Source organism: Pipistrellus hanaki, assembly GCF_964339955.1.
Source record: "Pipistrellus hanaki genome assembly, chromosome: 1".
In the NCBI taxonomy this organism is placed as follows: Eukaryota; Metazoa; Chordata; class Mammalia; order Chiroptera; family Vespertilionidae; genus Pipistrellus; species Pipistrellus hanaki.
In genome coordinates this window covers 9,599,374-9,612,491 of record NC_140503.1, presented here as the reverse complement: position 1 = coordinate 9,612,491, position 13,118 = coordinate 9,599,374, and the positions used below count along the sequence as shown (strand labels likewise).

The window sequence follows — 13,118 nt, the reverse complement described above, 5'->3', positions numbered from 1 at the left end:
TTGGTTTCCCACTGAACCTTGGGCCATTTGCACGGCCCTCCTCTCCCTGGCTCAGCCCTGGGCTCCCTTCCCATAGTTCTCTTTCCTCCCTCTTCCCTGTTGGCCACCCAGTGGCTTCATGTCCTTCCCAGGCCGGCTCTGGAGCCAGCAGTGGTTGGAGCCCTGGCTCCCCACTTCACCGCTGTGTCTGTAGCAACCATTTCTTCTCAGTTCTTTCCCCAGCAAAATGGGGATAATAGCAGCACTTCTTGTGCAGAGGAAATCCCAATAAATCTCATGGGATAGCGTTTAATTCATTCACCGTCATTATTGTCATTTATTACTGATGACCTAAAAGTAGCATATCTTTTTGCTTTTCACGGGGGAGCTCCAGAATGGACATGGAGGACTCACTAGATCAATATAGGTGTGAAGTTCAGTCTAATTTAAACACACACAAACACACACGCATGCACGCATGCATACACACATACACATACACACATATGCATGTACTGCCAGGCACTACCCCCGATGCTTCCTGAGGTGCAAGGCAGAATTCCTGCCCCAGGGAGCTTACCCGCAGTGAGTACTCAGGAGAGAAACACAGAGGAATAGAATGGACCACAGACCAGGGCCTGCTTCAGGCTCCAAAACTAGACCACGAACAAACACAAACCAGGCCCCGCTCTCATGAAGCTTAGCATCTCTAGCTCAGCAACTGGAGAGAAATAAGCTAAAAGTGGGCCATCCCGGGGTGAGAAGTGCCATGAAAAACTCCAGCAGGCCAGGCGGGGCCAGGAGTGAGGGCGGGAGGGAGGGGAGGACAGGGAACAGGCCAGCGAGGCGAACAAACAAGGGCAGGTCTGACCCTGTCTTTATATGAAATTTTGTTACCTTGCTCATCACGGATTTTTTTTTTTTTGCATTAATTTCTATTTTTAAAAATTAAGTTCTTATCCTGGTGGCTGAGTTATTTGGTTCCCTCTTACATTCTGTGCTGGTCTCAGCGCCGGAAGCCGAGTCTGTGTGAATGTGATCACGGTTGTCTCAGGAGGACCTTGGATGCCCGGCTACGTCTGCAGGCTTCACCCTGTGGTCTGTGGAAAGGCCACCGAAGGGCCTTGAGCGCAGAGATGATGTCACCAACATGCCGTCTGGGAAGAGTTGGTCTGGAAGCCTCTGGAGAACGAGGGAAAGGGACCCGAGCATCGGGACCAGTTGGGAAATGGATTGCGAGGATCCAGGCCCCGGGGGCTGGAATAGCAGGCAGCGGACAGCGGAGGCAAAGCTGGCGCCCCCGCCCCACACCTCTCCTGTGTCTGGTCGGCCTCTGAATCATCCCAGAAGTCAGCATTCCCCAAACTATTGAGCCGTTGCCATGAATGCCAGCCTTTTGCCTCTTTCTGTTTTAAATCGGTTGCTTTGTGTAAAACAGGAAGTGCCACCGTGACAATGGCATTATTTGTGGCTGAGAAATGTGCTTTTGAAAACTCTGAGAACCACTGTGCTTATGGAGTCTCCCTGTGGGTGGGCCCCACGCCACAGCAGGTCTCTCTCTGCCCGCCCGACCAGCAGGATGGACCAGGAGCTGCTCTGTTCCTGAGACTGCGGGCCAGGCTGCCAGCCTTCAGGAATGCCCAGCTGTGTGGGGCCCCAGCATTGTGTGGGCAGAGGCCGGCCCAGTGCCCATCAGGCCCTGTGACGCGGGGAGACGGACAGGGAGGTCACAGGAAACCCTCCCCTGCTCCAGGCTTCGTTCTTAGATAAAGGGTCCCAACCCCAGGTAGTGGCTCCAGGCTGGGAGAGTTCAGACGAAAGGTAATTTCCTGAGACTGAGTAGGACCGGAAGGTGCAGAGGGCACCACGCCGGATTGGGGGAGAGGGGTGCCGGCAGCCGCTTCAATGGGAACTTCTGTTCCACGGAATCCAGATTTCTGGTTCTGATTCCCCCGGGTGGCCATTCTCCACAGGCTTCTCTAGTCATTTTTAAAATGACATTTCCTACGGAGCCATGAAGACATTCTTTTTGGGAGCAGTCTGTAGGAGCAGAGCCTGGTTTGAAGCCTCCTGGCCTTCTAAGTGTGGAACCTTATACAGGTTGCTTAAGCTCTCTGGGCCTTATCTCCTCGTTTCCAGGAGGATGAAGTGCAGTTACATGTAGGAAGGACCCAGCAATAGTCAGATCTGCCACTTGATATCTCTATGGCCACGGGCAAGACACTTACCCAACTTCTCAGAGCTTCGGTTTTCTTATCTTTTTTAAAAAATATTTTTTTATTGATTTCAAAGAGAGAGAGATAGAAACATCAATGATGATGAGACAGAATCATTGATCAGCTGCCTCCTACATGCCCCACACTGGGGACTGAGCCAGCAACCTGGGGAATGTGCCCTGACCAGGAATCGAACCATGGCCTCCTGGTTCATAGGTTGAAGCTCAATCACTGAGCCATGATGTCTGGGCCATTTTTTTTTTTTAATCTTTTGATATGGAATTATAGTGTTTGCTCCAGAGCACAGCTTTCAGGGTCAAATGAGACAACCCCTAAATTAGATAAACCATGAACATGGCATATAGTAAAAACTCAGTAAACGGTTTCAGTTACTAATATGGTTGGAAATGGTAGCCATTATTAACATGGGAGCATGTTTAATTTTTGGGACTCAAAGGAAATATTTCAGAACACCCTTTCCATCTCCTCGGGCTCCCCTTGATTCATGCAGTCAACAAGAATTGATTGAGAACCTACTCTGGTGATTGAACACCTACTATGTGCTGGTGACTTCATTAGGCACAGGAGACACGGCCGTCAACAAAACAGGTGTGTTTCCTGCTGTAGAGCAGCTTGATGTCTAGTGGGAGAGTCAGACAACCTAATAATTTTATGAATTTAGAATCCCATAAAGTAATGAGTGCTTTAAAGGACAAAATTTGGGATCTCAGAGAACTTGTAACAGGATGTGCTGGTTTGGTCTGAGGCGGGGTGAGGCAGGGGTGGGGGAGAGGTCAGGTAGTTGTCTGGAAGGAGTAAAGCTTAGAGATCTGAAGATCGGGAAATGACTAAGCCTGCCCCTGTATCTCTCCCTGGACCTGTAGGTGCTCTGAGGCCTGTTTGTCTTTATGACTTGGCTCCCCTGGACTCGGGGGGGTCTCATCCCAGGGGGTTGAGATTAAGATTGTAATATTCAACGACCCCTGCCCCTCCTTTCCCTGAGAGAGGCCAGGCAGACAGGAGATGAGAAGTGCCAATGCACTTGGCCGACACAGTGTTAGGACCCTGCAGAGGGGAGACCACATTGGAAGCCCAGCTTGGGCAGGAGATAGTCGGAAACTATAGCCCATGCCCTTCCCAGCTACCTTTGTGGATGCAGCTGACAGGGACCTGCATTTTTTCTGCCCTAAAGTAAACTTTCTTGGGCTGACTTCATAAGAGCAAAAAGATGCTGCCGAGTATTGGCCGGTGGCCGGTGGCTGGTGGTTTCTCCTTGAGGTGTCAGGTATGGCCTGGACTCACCCGCACCGTGGAGCTGAGACAAGAAACAGACTTGTATCTCTCTCCCGTGGGTTGCAGAAACCTGAGGACCAGAGGACAAATCAACTTTTGAGGACTGTCCCCTCAGCCCCAGCATTATCAGAGGTGACCAAATCTGGACATTTCATATTTAAATCAGGTTGAGGCACCTTTTTGGAAAAAGCATCTTGAATTCTTATTTCTTTTTAAAAAAATATATTTTATTGAGAAGAAGGGAGAGGGATAGAGAGCCAGAAACATCGATGAGAGAGAAACATCGATCAGCCGCTCCTACATCCCCCCCCCCCACCACCACCACAGGGGAGGTGCCCACAACCAAGGCACATGCCCTTGACCAGAATCGAGCCTGGGACCCTTCATCTGAGGCAGATGCTCTATCCACTGAGCCAAACCGGTTTCAGCCTGAATTCCTATTTCTATCTCCCACTGAGTCCCTTCAATTGCCTTTCCTTTTCTTAACTTTTAAATAGCCACAATTACCTGGCATACAATAGTTACCTGGGTTTAATTTTTAATTTTCGAGGGGCCTCCTTTGAGCTGAGCAAACAATGGCTTGATTATACTTCTAAGTTCTCCGGACACAAGCAATTGCTTCTTTCCCCAAACACGCTCTGATGCTCTCTGACTTGCTCCCTTAGCCGTTTTCCCTGGAGCTCGGCCACTGAAGAAACCAACTGTAAATGTTTGGCGTTCCTGGCACCTCTGGCCATCCACACAACTTCACATTCTGGGGCTCTGCATTTCAGCGCCGGGCCACGAGAAACCAGAGAGGAAAGGCCAGGCGTATTCCAGGCCTGGAGCTCTGCTTCTTTATCAACAGTCATTCCCCGAAGGTGCAGGTTTGGGTGCTGCCACAGGTCTCTATAGAGCGGTGTGTGTTTTTTCATGGTAAAATATGAACGCCATGAAAATTCACCATTTTAATCATTTTTAAGTGTGCAATTCAGTAGCATTAGATGGATTCCTAATGTTATGCAACCTTCACCACGATCCATTTGCAGAGCTTTTTATGACCCCAAACAGAAGTTTGTTTATTTAATTTTTAAAATATATTTTTTATTGACTTCAGAGAGGGAGAGGGAGAAAGTGATAGAAACATCAATGATGAGAATCATTGATTGGCTGCCTCCTGCACACCCCCTACTGTAGGCAAGCTGGGGCTGGTGAGGGCGAGGGATGGGTAGCTGTGGTCACTATGGACCTTAGCAGAGTTATGCCTGAGGGGCCTGCTGGTCAGAGACAGCACCTGGGTGGGTAGGATTTTGCCACATAAGGTTTCTGATTCTATAGTAAAAGAGAACGTTCACTCATTCATTCTATGAAACCCACTCATTTCTTTCATTTTTACTTTTCAATGACAGTCGACATTCAATGCTATTTGGTATTAGTTTCAGGTATACAGCATAGTGGTTAGACTTTTATATTTTACAAAGTGTTCTCCCTGACACTCCAAGTACCCATCTGGTACCATCCATAGTCATTGCAATATTATTCACTATGTTCCCTAGGCTGTACTTTCACATTCACGTGACTATTCTGTAACGACCAATTTGTACTTCACCCTTTCACCCAGCCCCTCCAACATGCCTCCCCCACCCCACACACACTTCCCTCTGACAGCCATCAGACTGCTCTCTGTTTCTATTTTGTCTGTTCTAAATCCATTAATTTTATCACTCACTCGTTCCAATATTATTAATATGGCGGTGGTAAGAAAATGGGGCCTGTCCACCCTGAGCTTGCAGTTGCTAGAGGCAGAGAGGAGAAAATCTATGTAGGCGATGCCTCTGGGGAAGGGCTTAAGGAGGAGAAGCACAGCGCTCTGTGGGACACACAGCGGGCACCTCACCGGTTCATGGGAGCCGGGAAAGGAAGCCGCACCTCGGCCAAATCACCTGGGAAGGGAAGCAGTTGGCCAGACGGAGGCAGAGGGCAGAAAGAATAAGCCAGACACAGGTAGGGGCGTGCACGGGGCTGGAGCTGAAGGGAGGGCCTGCAGTGGGCTCAGCTGTGGGACTTGTGCTGAGCGCCAGGGGCGGCGGGGAAGGGAAAGGCGCAGGCTCGGGCAGGGACCTTCTGTGAGTGACTTCAGATGGTATCTGGGCTTAATCCTCGGGCAAAGGAAGAGGCCTGAGGCTTTGAAGCAGGAGCCAGAGCAGCAGAAAGCAGGTCCTGCTTTCCCCTCGAAGGAGGCATCGCTCTGAAACGCATAAGAGCCATCGCCTACTGGGCATGAAACAACCAGGAAGGCGAGACCTAGACAGACCTGTGGTGCCCCGACTGCAATCCTGGCATCAGAACTTCCAAAGTCCCCGGGGTGAGGCCGGCTAAGCCCTTGCATCACGTGTCCCTGTTTCCAGAGAGGGCAAGCGAACTCCTGCAGGGATACAGGCTTGCAGGGTGCGCCCAGTCGCTGGAGGCTCTATGGCTTTAAGAACTGGGGTGGCTACCTGCCAAGGAGGCCAGCACCCCTCTCCCCCGCCAGGCACAGCCCACGTGAGCACAGGCCGTGGACCGAGGCTGGGACAGTCTCTGGGGCTGGCCTGGGCGTGCTGACCAGGCCCTGCAGGACAGCCCGCGGGTGCAGGCCAGCCGAAGACAGAGGACCTTTCTGCCTCTTTGAGGGAAGCACATTCCGCAGAGCTGTGGAGACAGAGGAACTGTGTGTGTAGCCCTAGGCCAGCCGCCCCAAACAAACAGTAAGTCAGGAGGGCAGGGAACACAGCACTGACCGCCCTCCCAGCTCCCACAGGAGCGGGTCTGCAGACAGCCCGCCCCTGGGCTGGCAGGGCACAGCCAATAAGCAGGGCAGAGAGTTTCCTGAAATCCTCCAAGGGTGGGGTGGGGGGCGGGGGAGAGTCTCTGTTTCTCTCTCTGAAAAATCTGGGGCTCAGCTCAGCACATAATGATTGACAACAGCTCAGGTGTGGGAAGGTTTCTCCCCTCTGTCCTCCCACCTGCGTGGGCCTGTGGCCCGTGTCTTTGCCCTGAGAATTCCGAGGCCATGTGAAGGCAAAGGAAGTGAAACTGAAACCCGTCCCAGGGACCTGTCAGCTTTGATGCAGCTCAATGACCCACCCGGGGGGTGGCCTTGGGGGTGAAGGGACTCCAGGCTGCCACAGACACTGGGGCAATCGGCCGGTCAAAGCGTCCTGAGCACCCAAAGGACACCGGCAGGGACCTTAGAGAAGAGGTGGAGGTCAGGCGGCACCTCCACCTGGAGGTGGAGTTCAGCCTGTTGTCTTTGAGGCTTTGTCCTGACCAAAGTGCTGCTTGTCTCCGTCTCCACGGGGGGCCGGGACCTACACGGCACAAGTGACCACAGTGATGTGCTCCTGACTTGCTCGCCGCCAAACCCTAAAGGCAAAACCACGTGGCTTTGGTTGTCTCCCCTCGAGCAGTATCAGTGCCTCCCTGCCGCCGCCTTCATTACAGACAATTGAGAGCCACCTGCCATCCACCTCACTTCATGAGAACTCATGCAAAAGTTAGCGTGTGTGTGTGTTGGGGGAGGTAGCAGGTTGAGATTACGTTGGCAGAAAGAAGAATGTTGGCATTGATTGGCAGGCAGAGGAGGAAAGCTCATTTGTGTCTGCCAGGTAGCTGGGTACGAGCTAAAAGGAAGGGGGAGAGAGGTCCAAGGGTAGAAAGCAAAGAGAGAGCTGGCTTCGCTGGAGGGGTAGGGTTGAGGTGAGGATGAAGGAAGAGGCAGGTGGCGTGGGTGAGGCAGGGCTGGGCAGGGGGCGGGGGGTGTGAGCTGAGAGAAAGCTCAGCTGTGGCTTGTACAGAATCATGATGAAGGACCTTAAAGACTCAAATGTGACTTCTGGCTCCAGGGCCAGATCCCAGGAGGTCAACTGCTGGTCCTTCTTGACATGTTTTATTTGGAAATTGGAGCATCCCTGGAAAACGGGGACATTCCACATGCGACTCTGAAACGTCTGGCAGCACCAGGCTCTCACAGCAGCGGGGCGGCTAAGGCTGGCGCTCCTGTTCCCCAAGTCCGCATTCACGCTGGAGGCGCTTTGCCTTCCCCTCCCCCTCCCCGCCCTCTGCACCTGCCTGCTCCCCACAGGCCTCGAGGATTGCTGCTGCTACTGCTCTCCGTAGTAATGAATCTCTTCTACTGGGAGCCTGTGTGTGTGTGTGTGTGTGTGTGTGTGTGTGTACGCACATGTGCGTGTGCGTGCACATGTGTGTGTGTGTGTGCACATGCACACCACAAGCACAGGTAGGCTCTCTTTCAATTCGTTTCCATTAATCTTTCCCTTTTTCAGTTGAGGATGGCAGATGCACGAAACCAAACCTACCCCTCTCCTTAGCCTATTTCAGCAGCCTTCCCAGGCCACCTGCCAAATTGCTAGATGGCATTTGCATTTTTTAAAAAAAACAACTGAGTGCGTTTTGTTATTTTGGTTTAAGGATTCCCCAGCCTTCCTTGAGGCACTATCTAATTTATGCCACACTTACAGCTTTCAAAGCATTTCTTAAATACACACGAGTTCGTTTTTGTCATCCCAGCAGTTTGGTGAGGTCTGTAGTGTGGGCCCCCTTCTGTACTCTCTCCGGGAAAACCAGCTAGTGGAGAAGCTAAATGACTTGCCTTGATCCTGCCAGTAAATTGCAAGACAAGTTAATATTCAGGCACAGCTCCCTGGAAAAATACGTGTCCTTTTGACCTCATAGAATTGTAAAAAGTTATGCTTTGACAAACATAGTGACTAAAGGTATGATCTCCTGCATACTTGCCTGGCTGCTGGTTAGGCCACTCCTTAGCTACAAGTCTTTAGGAAAACTCTTGAATCTCCCTGAGCCTCCTTTTCTGTAAAATACCCTGTTTCCCCGAAAAATAAGACAGTGTCTTATATTAATTTTTGCTCCCAAAGGTGCGCTAGGTCTTATTTTCAGGGGATGTCTTATTTTTCCAGGAAGAGGAATACAGTACACATTTATTGTTAAATGAAAATAAAGGAAATTTATTACCTGTATACGGTACGGTAGTATTGTAGTTGTCAATACAAAAAAGACAAACTGTGAATTCTACAGTATCAAGAATTTACTCATTTATTCAATGACAATCATGTCATCATCTTCTGGAACATAATCATAACAATCAATCCCTGAATTTCCTGGTGAATTTCTTGTGACTCCATTTTTTTTCAGAATCAGTGGACCAAATCTCTCATGTTTAGCCTAAGGGGGCCTTATTTTCGGGGGATGCCTTATATTTCACTCAGAAGGAAACCTGTAAGTAGGTCTTTTTTTCGGAGGATGTCTTATTTTCGGGGAAACACGGTAGGGATAAAGGCCCTCATTTGTGAGTGTTGTGAGGATTAAATGAGATAATACATGTAAAATGTTTAGAACAATGCCTAGTAGAGTAAGCTTTCAATAAATATCATGATCTGTATAAAAATTATTATTTTCTATACCTTTGGGAAATACTCTAAATTAGGTAGGGTATGGGTTTAAGTTGTAACCAAAAGCCCCCAAAATACATTTGCTCAAAAAGAATAGAAGTGCATTTCTCTTTCACCTAGTAGCTAAGAAGAGGTAGAGGGTCAGGACTGATAAACAACTCTACTCCACAGGGTCACTCAGGAACCCAGGCTCCTTCCATTGTGTTGCTCCCCATCCCTACAGTGTTCTCTTCTGCATAGTCAAAGCTGGCTCAACATCACGTCCACCTTCTGTTCTGCCTGGAGGAAGAGGAGGGTTGGAGGTGAAGGGCAAACAGCCCCGCTTAAATGATATCATCTGGAAGTTGTCCATGTCCTTTCACTCATAGGCCATTGGCAGAACTTGGGCACACTTAGCTGCAAGTGAGTCTGGGAAATGGTAATGGCTAGCTGGGCCAACTAAATACAACTTCGGAGCCCCCTTGCTAAAGGGAAGAAAGGGAGAGCAGGAATTGGGGACGGCGTATGCCTCTGTGCCATTTTCCCACAGACGTGTGCTTTGGACCTGAATTTGATGTTATTAATGCCTTCTCTGTTGGCCAGTTTCTCGGCCCACTTGTGCTCTACTGCCTGTCTTCTGGAGGCCTAATGTACTCAGATTTCTTCTTTTGCAAAACCCAGGGGAGCTCCTGGCTCTATGTTTCAGAGGGACACCTCTGGCGACAATGTGATTATCGCCTGGAGACCAGCCAGACTGTTTATTGGGTTGGGCAGCCTCTTCCTTTACTGCCCAAGCCTCCTAGCAAGAGTGGTATTCGGCTCCATTGTTGTTGTTCTTTTTCTTTTTCTCCTCCCCCTCCTCCTCTTCATCCCCCTCTTCTTTCCCCTTCTCTTCCTCTTCCTCCTCCTCCTCCACTCCTTCTTCTCCTGCTCCTTCTCCTTCTTCTTGAATCTCTGTGGTCTGAGAGTTCAAGCTCCATGATGTATACTTTCCTGAAATCACTAAGTAACAGCCTGGCTCGATGAAATGAAATATAGATCAATGTTCCATTTCATTATGGCCATAATGGAGATTGAACAGGTCAAGAAAGGGAATACCAACTGTCTCAGGGGAGCTTGTCCAAACCAAAGAAGGTGATTTGATGAATACAAGAAGGGGGCCCACACTACCAACCTCACCAGATGAAGAAGGACATTTGTACCTGTTGAAGGCCTACTATGTGCCAGGCACCTACTAGAAGCAGAAGTTAGAGCACTAAATAACGAGACAGGCATCTGGGAAATGGTGATGTCTAGCTGTAGCACTTTATATTAAGTTATATCATTGAATTCTTACAAGTTCTTCAAAGCATGTATGTATTACACTTAAAAATATATTTTTATTGATTTCAGAGAGGGAGAGGGAGAGATAGAAGCATCCAATGATGAGAGAAAATCATTGACCATCTGCCTCCTGCAGGCCCCCTACTGGGGATCAAGCCCACGACCCTGGGCATGTTCCCTGACCGGGAATTGAACCGTGACCTCCTGGTTCATAGGTTGATGCTCAACCATTGGCCACACCGGCCGGACTGTTTTTCACATTTTAGAGACAAAATGTTATTTTGGGAAATGGTAAGGATGATTTTGAACCCACATCTGTCAGATCCTAAAAATCTTGCTCTTTCTATTATCACCTTGTCTGCTTCCAATCACTTCCTTTGTTGGAGAGGGAATCTAGTCTATATTCAGAAGTGACCTGGACCCCTTTGCTGGTCACCTGAACCAGTGACTACTGTTACCTCTGGGGGCACCTTCCTCTCTATCCTGCATCTCTCTCTAATCACTCTTATCCCTTTATCCTTCTTTGTGGATCCACCCAGGTGAACCCCACTTCTGGAGCCTGCTCCTCCCTGGGTTGCTGGCTGCTGGGGGAATTATTCAGCCCACCATGTCTATCTGACCCATCACAGTCCTGGGTCCCCAAGGCTGCCTAGAGACCCTTGCAGATGCCCCTAGATACTTCACTGCCCCCTGGCCATCGGCATCTCTTCCAGACTCCCTCTTTCCTCGGCCCTTCTTTTAATCTGTTTTACTGTCTCTCATTGCCATCGATGGAGAATCCATCCTCTCCATTGATAAAATGGAACAAAATCGAGGCCCCAGGAAACTCTCAAGGTTCTCCCTGGCAACCACCCAGTGTACCTCCTCCTCTTCTCCCCCCCCCCCCCATGTCAGGGAAGAGACATGCTCCTGCCACAGCTGACCTTCCCCTTGGTTGCCAGATGCCCTGCCATCTCCCCCAGAACCTCCCTCCACGCATTTCTCTCTTGCTCACACCTTCAGCCTCTTCTCTACTAGCATTATTCATCTGTACCTGAACATGTTCTTGGTGCCATGGTTTCCTCTAACTTCTCTCTTCAGTTTCCCTTCCTCTCTCCCTTCACAGCCACACTTCTTGAAAGAATTATCTACACGGGCTGTCTGCACTGCCCGCCTGCCGCTTCAGTCCCCCATCCCCTGTTGGCTTCTGTTCCCAGGATTGATCAAAGGCCCAGACAGAAGCCAGAAAGGAGAGTTTCCTAACCAGTCGATGCTTCTAGTGCCTAGTGTTGGTATCATTGTCATGGCCGCACCTTGAGCTTCATCCCCTCGGCTCTCTGCTCTAGGTTCGCAACCTTCTTCGCTGGACATTTTTCTTCTATATCCTTCGCAGAGACCTCCTTTGCTACCCACTCCTGCTCAGCACCCTTTTAAAATGTAAAACACATTCATAGCGCGAAGGCTGTACACAAAATTTGCCAACCCCTGGCTCACTCTCTTCTCCCAATACCTACATCTCAACGGAGTTTTGTTGTTTCCCGTAGTGATGCTTGGGTGATTTGCTAAAGTGAATAATTTATGAGTTGGACCAAGGGTCAGATGGCCATACCCACTGGTGATCCATGCTGCCACTCCTGCACCCACCACATGTAGTGCAAGTGCCCCCATCCCTGGGCTTTGTGATTTGAAGAGCTGCTGGGGGAGACTCCGCTCTCCTGCTGCCCCCTGCTGGCTGGCGGTGGTGGAGTCCTGGTGGAGTCCATGCGGTCGCTGGTCTTGTGGATGCATCAAACCTGTGCAGTGGGAAGTACTGTAGCACGAATCTGAGCCCTGGTGGGGATGGGCATGTTTGTTATTTCTTGTAGGGTCCTTGGACTGTTTGCGTACAGGTATTACATAAAAAGAAGAAGCATCCTGCACTGAACATGTACCATGTGTCAAGCATGGCTAAACATGTATCATTTCATTTCATCCTTGTAACAACCACATGAGCTCCATATTCCTTGGTTGTTGGCCATTCCCTCTGTACTGTGATGAGACTGAGACCCACGGAGGTGAAATACCAGGCCCACGGGACTCAGGTTACAGGTAGCTAGCTCATCTATGCCCCCAGCTCCAGCGCTGACTCTAAAACCCATGTTCTTAGCGGCTCCCGAGTCTAATTCAGCGAGAATCGTGTGGCACCAGGAGTCTGCACTTTTACAAGGGTTCCGCAGCAGGGGCTCTGGAGGGCTGCACTTTGAGAACACGGCCTCCCATAAACAAGTGAAACTGCTCCCGGCAGAAGGATGGAACCGGGCAGCACCAGCTGCCTCACTCTGGGTGAAAGGAAATGCTGGGCCTGCAGCCTTCGGTGAGGAAAGAGGAGATTGGAAGAGGTGGTAAGACGGGAAGACATCTGACGTCTCACTGCCCCTCTGGCTCTCCTGCCCCAACCCCTCCTAAGCCCCAGAAAGAGCCGCTCAGTCAGAGTCTCCCGGGGAGGCCTAGCTTTCCCGTCCTGAGAGGGGCCCGAGCAGGTGTCCTCCGCTGTGTGAGAACTCTCCCCTCCCAGGATCGCCCGGCTCTCCGGAGGAACAGCGTCGTATCTTAACCAAAACGGCGTCTTCCTGGCAAACCCCCTTTCCTCTCTCAGTAAGTCAGACTGGTGCTCAGTCTCTCAGATCAGATCTGTTTACAGCCCGATAGGCAGAGACAAAGGGAAAAACACTTTGTTATCCTCTAAACACAATGAATCTGTAATGAAACAAAGCAGCCCGGGCTACAACCACTCCTTGGCTAGCTCTGCTTTCCAGCGGCAAACAATCGGGTGGAAAACTACCCTGTCCCCCCCCACCACCACCTCCACCTGGTGGCCCCTGTTTTCTCCAGCTTTTGTCCTCTCTTTGGCTCCTGGGTAGGG

The 13,118-nt window shown here is 50.3% G+C and overlaps 1 protein-coding gene across 4 annotated transcripts in view; it reads left to right on the top strand.

The window, feature by feature from the left end:
- DGLUCY (D-glutamate cyclase) overlaps nt 1-13,118 on the top strand; it is a 99,922-nt gene that overhangs the window by 37,606 nt on the left and 49,198 nt on the right. For 2 of the 4 annotated variants that reach the window (XM_084884036.1, XM_084884035.1), the window contains exon 1: nt 6,014-6,214. The exons of 1 other annotated variant lie outside the window; for it this stretch is intronic. The gene's annotated coding sequence lies outside the window, so the exon portion shown is untranslated. Of the gene's footprint in view, nt 1-6,013; nt 6,215-13,118 lie in introns of those variants that run through there. One more of the 4 variants, XM_084884033.1, reaches the window with a different exon arrangement.